Source organism: Panicum hallii, chromosome 2, assembly GCF_002211085.1.
Source record: "Panicum hallii strain FIL2 chromosome 2, PHallii_v3.1, whole genome shotgun sequence".
NCBI classification, from domain to species: Eukaryota; Viridiplantae; Streptophyta; class Magnoliopsida; order Poales; family Poaceae; genus Panicum; species Panicum hallii.
Genome location: NC_038043.1, coordinates 33,951,264 through 33,958,224, shown reverse-complemented (window position 1 = coordinate 33,958,224; position 6,961 = coordinate 33,951,264). Strand labels below are relative to the sequence as shown.

At 46.4% G+C, this 6,961-nt stretch overlaps 1 long non-coding RNA gene across 1 annotated transcript; it reads right to left on the bottom strand.

The window, feature by feature from the left end:
* Window positions 1–3,361: 3,361 nt before the first annotated feature.
* Window positions 3,362–4,555, bottom strand: LOC112883040. The gene is made up of 4 exons (XR_003226750.1): window positions 4,379–4,555; window positions 3,879–4,286; window positions 3,503–3,807; window positions 3,362–3,421 (listed from the first exon to the last, which is right to left on the bottom strand). It is a non-coding gene; the product is annotated as an uncharacterized LOC112883040 (long non-coding RNA).
* Window positions 4,556–6,961: the final 2,406 nt, after the last annotated feature.

Genomic DNA, 6,961 nt, shown 5'->3' with positions numbered 1-6,961 from the left:
ATCATCCCAAGGCACATCTAAATGGTTTTTTGATCAAATGCACGTTGTCCAGCTTTATTGCAATTAAACCTTAACGTATAGCAGTTGTTACAATTGGTCGATGCATGCCTTGCTGGGACGCCAGGTGTCCATTACAGCTAGGTTCAAATAAAATGCACATGCGACACTAAAAACATCCAGGAAAACAACTCAGTTCTACTCATCAACTAACTCTCATCTACTTATCTCCAGGTTCATGGCTGCAAGCTATCACGGTGGGGCAACGGCGGAACCAGGGGGCTAGCAAGGGCCACGGCACCCCCCAACATCGCAAAAAAATTTTAATCCCTCTCTTCTTTGCAGCAGATAACTTAGACAAGTAGCGCTACAATAAGCCTAATATCCAGCAGCTCACGTTGCATCCCTAGTTAAAGCCAAGCAGATAGTCGCAGCGTTCTGAATCGTTTCTCCGATGGTATAGAAAGCAGACTCGCCGACGCCGCAGCGGACTGCAGACGTGCAGACGTCGCAGCGGCGCAGCCGGCCGCCGCCATGGCCCCCTTCAAATATTTTCTGGTTCCGCCGTTGCGGTGGAGTAGCTGAGGCCGGTTTCGCCACATTGAAAAAAAAGATAGCTCCAGGTTCACACCCTCGGAGTCCAAATTGTTATCATGATACACTTATCGTCTTATACGATGGCCTATTTTTTACCAACGTGCGCCCAACATTCCACCGATTAAGCAAATAATAATAGCCACGTAGTTATACGAAAAATCTATAGATTACATTCACTGAATCCAGGGCTCATCAGTTGCCTCAGTCGCGGATGGAGAAGCGACGAAAATAAAGAATTTGGAGGGGAATTAATAAGCATAAGGGCCGATAGATTAACCACGCAATCCGTAAAGAATCTGGTCGCTAAATAGCCAATTGCTTCGGTAGCTTAAGGGTTTGTTTGGTTAGAATATGGATATAGAAAAACAGATGTGAGTCGTGAAAAATCTGTTGTGAGCTGTGACAAAGCGGAAAGCTGTTTGACTGAAACGGCGGCGAAATTGTAGATTTGGTATGAAATATTTGTAATACCTATGAAAACCTATAGCATCATTTATATGCAAATTGATCGTAAAAGTTTGTGTTGTTCACTGATTCATATATAAATGATCATATTTTGAAGGAAAAATTAATTATTTTAAGTTTTGCATCCACCATTAACATATGGTCTATAAGTACAAATAGTAGAAGAAAAGGCATATAATTCATATAGGATCCTTCTAGTGCGATTGTTATTCATGATAGAGAAAATTCCATATGACACTATGAAAGTTGCTTATTCCTTTCTTAGCCCTCAAAACTTTTTTCTTCCCTATTTGACCTCAAATCAAAATTTAATTTCCTATATGGCACTACCGTGTGTTTTTGCAGCTAAAGGTGTTAAATCGGGCGTGAAAAGACCATATTGCTCTTTTGAAGTGTATAGCACAGATCCTTATTGCCCTTTTGAAGTGTGTAGCCTAGACCATTATTGCTCTTTTCAAATGTGTAGCGTAGACCCTTATTACTCTTTTCAAGTGTGTAGCACAGATCCTTATTGTCCTTTTAAAATGCGTAGCACAGATCCTTCTCACTTCTCACCCATATGTCCGTCTCCTCCCGCGATTCCCCGTCGAAACCTTAGATCGATTCGGGGGCTACGCGGCACGGCACCCCTGCTGGGAGTTTTTTTTAAAAAAGAGCTTAAAAAATAAAATTCGAAAAAAGGGTGCCGGTTGGGAAAAATTGAAAAAATGGGTACCTCCCGCCCGTTGATCGGGCGGGAGGCGTGGGGCCGGGGACCTCCCGCCCATCCAGCGGGCAGGAGGTTCCAAAAATTTTTCCAAGCCCCTCCCGAGGGTCTCTTCACGAATAATAAAAGTTTTTTATTCGTGAAGAGGTCCCTGAGGCAGGCATCCCGCCCGGCCAGTGGGCGGGAGGCATCCAGCCCGGCCAGTGGGCGGGAGGTACCCCTGCTTATCTTTTTTGTTATTTTTTGTTGGAATTTATGTTTTACAAACTATTTGAAATTCAGAATTTTTTCAAATACAATATTTATTCGCCATACTTTTCTGTATACGTATAAAATTTTAATTCAATTTTATGAAGAAGATTACTGTATGTATCTAAAACTCATATGAAGATGGTTAAACGATAACATTTTGCAACGTAGAATCCAAATATTACGATAGTACGATACATCAACCAATTAAAAAGAAAATAGTAGCATACAAAAACAATTTAAATATAAAAAGTCCACCGAATCAGCAGTATCAACCCCACTTGTCCCGAACCTCGCGCTCTCTTCGTCCTCCCCCCTAGTCCTAGCCCGTCGGCGTATGTGGTCCTCCGAGTACGTAAATGCATCTGGAGCATGGTGAAGACGAGGCGGAGGAGGTGCAGGCGTGAACAAGTCATCCTGGGACTGTGCACCTGGAGCGTCATACGTCTGGGAGGGACTAATGATGTCAGGCCCGGCACCGCCGCCCACCAACTCCGACAAAGTGGCGGAGCCGCCCTCCCAGTCGTCCCAGTCCGGCACACCGAATGGACCACCGTGTGCAGAAGCTCCCATTGACCATGCGTGCTGAGTATAGCCCTGAGAGTACGGAGCAGCTGGCGTCGAACCCGACGGGAGAGATGTTCCTGGAGTATAGGCGCCAAACGTCTGAGGCTCCATTCTTGCAAGAGGAGGTCCCATTGGCGTCGAGTGCATGACTATAAAAAAAACAAAATTAGTCGTGTAAATCAAAGTTGATCGAAATAGCAATTATAAAGGAATTACAGCTGGAACTAGCGGCAGTACCGCTGGACGCTGCGTGCGGTGCTGCAGAGGTCGACGGGCCAGCTGTGTACACGTGGGCGGACGCATGAGATGAACTGGAGGTTCCCACATCGTCTCTGCCGCGATACGTTAGTGCACGTAACGCTCGCGTCAAGTTGTCTTGAATCTTACGAAAGCTGTCTTTGTACTGTGCGTCCGGTACACGTACTCCACAATCAAGCAACGTGATCTGAGATGTAGCTTCGACCTCCACGCAGTTGATCAGATCGATCTGCATACGTAATGGGAAGCAGAGTAATATTGTTATCGATGTTTTATAAAAAAAAATTTAATAATTCAAGTTGCGAAAGACGTACCGCGCCACGCTGCGCCTGATCACGGTATGAGGGATACGTGTCCGAGATGGTCGGCTGGTGCTGATGCTCCGCGTCATCAATATGTGAAAGAGTGACGTACGGACGCGTGCGAGGGAGGTACCAGCGGAGGTATGCGCCGTAAGACGCCTCCGTGTGTGGCTGTGGCTCGTCCCACACATCGTCACGTGCGTCTAGCCACCCTCCTACGTACTCCTGCAGCTTGACCACCCAGTTGACCTCGTTGGCATGATATCCCCTGCGCGAATATCTGTTGCAAACATTTGAAAGACAGCATTATTTTATGATAACGATTATATAATTAATACAAAGCGAGTTATCACAAACTTACTCGTGTACGTTGCACGGCACGGCCTGGAACGCTCGAGGTAAGAGAGGAAAGTGCTGTCATCGTTCGAACTGCCTCATCACTCGCTCGACGCAGTACGGCTCGATGATAATATCGAACACTAGGTTCCCCTTTATGAGCCAGTACGCCTCATCACGCGTGCAGAGGGAGGACAACCCGTGCGGCGCACGTGTCTGGATAGCCGCAGCGGTGTACGGGGTCCAGATGACATCCTGTGGCCGCATCCGATCAAATTCGGACACGAACTGCGGGTATGCTTTTCGGACCTGCCGATGTGCCTAGCTCATCTGCAAAATTACACAACTGCATCGGTACTTTGCATATACAGAAACGTACAACATTAAATTAAAGAGCTTACCCGTGATGGGTCCAAAGCGAGCCCATCGTGGGGCTATCCTCGTGCCACATCCCATACATCTCGGGCCGATAAGGCTCCTCGCTGATTAGGGGGCGTGCAATGGCAAATCACTCGTACGACCATAGCTGCAGCAGAAGTGGACAGCTTATGATGATGGCAGTCCTCTCCATCTTCAAACAGGCCTGGCAAAGGCCTCGGTACGTGGCAGCAAGCACTGCCGATCCCCAGCTCCACCCAGGTACCTGGCCCGGCTCCGCATCCGCAATCGCGCGCGTACTGCATAAGAACCTTGTCCACATAATTGCCGCTAGAGTTGCAGAAAAGAGTCCAGCCGAACAACCACAAAAGATATGCCTTCAGACATCGCGACACCTCGTACTGCCCAGCCAGATGGTGGAGATCCTGAGCCTGAAATATATTTGTTCAATGCTTAGAGGTAGTCACATATGATTCAATTAAATTAATTAAAAAATAATTGTACGTACCCTAAATTGTATTACCTAACTCTTGGCGGGGCCGGGCACGTCAGGTACATTCATAAAAAGTGGCGGGTTCACTGGAGCAAACCGCTCCTGAAGCTCCGCCCTCCAGGTAGGTGGTACGGCAACCGGGCCAACAGCTTCACCCGTAATGGGAAGCCCGAGCAGGTACGACACGTCCTGCAACGTGGGGGCCATCTCCCCACACGGCAAGTGGAACGTGTGCGTCTCCGGACGCCACCTGTCCGCCAACGCCGCAAGTAGAGAGCGGTCCAGCTGCATCCACTTCTTGGTGCCACCGTCTTGGCCGTCACCGGCCTGAAGCATACGTGCGAGTGGCAGCAAACCAGCCTCACGTAACCTGTATATTTTGCATTGTGGTTACAATTGTCGTACAAGCCATACATTAGTTCCGTAAAAAAATACAAAGTATCACCTGTCAAGCCAGCGGTCGTCCAGGTGCAACAACTTCTTTGCTACACGAGGGCGCAACTCGTGAAGCTGCTGCCCCTCCACCGCTGCTAGGTACGACCTGTGCCGTTCGTCGGTGTTCGCGTCAAGGAGCTCCGGTGTCTGCGGCATATCTGCATGAAAAATATAAATACCGTAAGACATATTCCTACAAATAATTAAAAATACTAAAAACTATTCAAAATATAACTACCCAAAGAAATATTTCTAACAACTATTGAAAATACTAAAAACTCCTTAAAATATAACTACCCTAAGAAATATTCCTAAAAACTATTGAAAATACTAAAAACTATTCAAAATATAACTACCCTAAGAAATATATCTAAAAACTATTGAATTACTAAAAACTATTCAAAATATAACTACCCTAAGGAATATTACTAAAAACTATTGAAAATACTAAAAACTATTCAAAATATAACTACCCTAAGAACTATATCTAAAAACTATTTAAAATACTAAAAACTATTTATAATAGAACTATCCTAATAAATATTTCTAAAAGCTATTGAAAATACTGAAAACTATTCAAAATATAACTACCCTAAGAAATATATCTAAAAACTATTGAAATTGTAAAAACTATTCAAAATATAACTACCCTAAGAAATATATCTAAAAACAATTGAAAATACTAAAAACTATTTAAAATAGAACTACCCTAACAAATATTTCTAAAATCTATTGAAAATACTGAAAACTATTCTATGTATAACTACCCTAACAAATATTCATAAAAACAATTAATAATTATACGATTATAACGAGAATATACCTCCAAACCGACGTGTGGACAGGGCTTCGCCGCTTCCTCTCCTCTCCTCTCTTCCTCTCCTCCGTTTTTTTTGTTGATTTTTGCTTAATATTATGAGAATTAGGGGTGTGTGGGGGGCTTAAATAGTGGGGGTGACGTCCCGCCCGTTGGGAGGCCAGGATGCCCCTCGGGAGAACCTCCCGCCCGTTGGGAGGGCGGGATGCCCCTCCGGAGACCTCCCGCCCGTTGGACGGGCGGGATGCCACGTCAGAGGCCTCTTCGTGAATAAGAAAAGTTTTATTTCGCGAAGAGGCGCCTTCCGGGGCCTGAGAAAAATTTTTCGACCCCCGCCGTTGGATGGACGGAATGTCGCCTCCCGCCCGTTGAATTGTTCCAAACCGGCACTTTTTTCGAATTTAAATTTTTTTAATCCTTTTTTAAAAAAAATCCCCTGCTGGCCCCCGCGCGACCTGGGCGGCACACACGCGACACCCCCGCGCGGCAGCCGGCGGCGCAAGTGCGGCTCCCCCCGGCACGGGCCAAGCGGCGCAGCAGCCCTGCACGGCCCACGCGGCACGGGCTGGACCTGCGGACAGGCAGCCAAAAAACAAGAGCCCAAAACATGATTATACGTAAACCAACCACCTGATTTTTTCTTTAAATTTATTGGATGAAAAAAATCTTCTACACACGTCAGGAGCAAAATGATCTTTTCATGCCCAATTTAACACCATAAAACATGAACCGTTAAAACAGACGGTGGTGCCAGATAGGAAATCAAATTTGAATTTGGAATCAAATACGGAAGAAATAAGTTTTGAGGGCTTTCCTAGTGTCATATAAGAAATTTTCTCTTTATGATATGCTGTTCTCACCATTTGGATTCTCGTCTTCATCTTCTTGTGTTACCGCACATGCATCTCCCTCTCCCACGCACTTAATTGAGACCTCAGTTGACCTTGCGGATGTATCCCCAAATCAATTCCTCTAAATTATCGATTGAGACCTCAGTTGCCAAATTAAATAGGATTCAGAAGAAGCCAAAAGGGAGGTGGACAGAACAGATCGATGGATTGGTAAAAAAAAACAGATCGATGCAGGCCCTGGTTCGATGGGATTGTTAATTCGATTCCAGGAAAGTTGGTTTGGATTAGCATCATGGGAAACTCGATTTGAGAACCTGCGACGCCATTGGAGGTGCCGTCCACCCCACGGAGCTTGACCTCCACTTGTGTGCGAGCTCCGCACAGGCCGCGTGCGTGCGGAGCTCCGCCGCTGCGCGCGCAAGAGCTCCGCTGTCGCCGCGTGGGGAGCGCTGCCGACCGCGCGCTTGGGAGCTCCAGGCCAGCCGGGGAGCGGGCGGAGAGGCAGCTGCG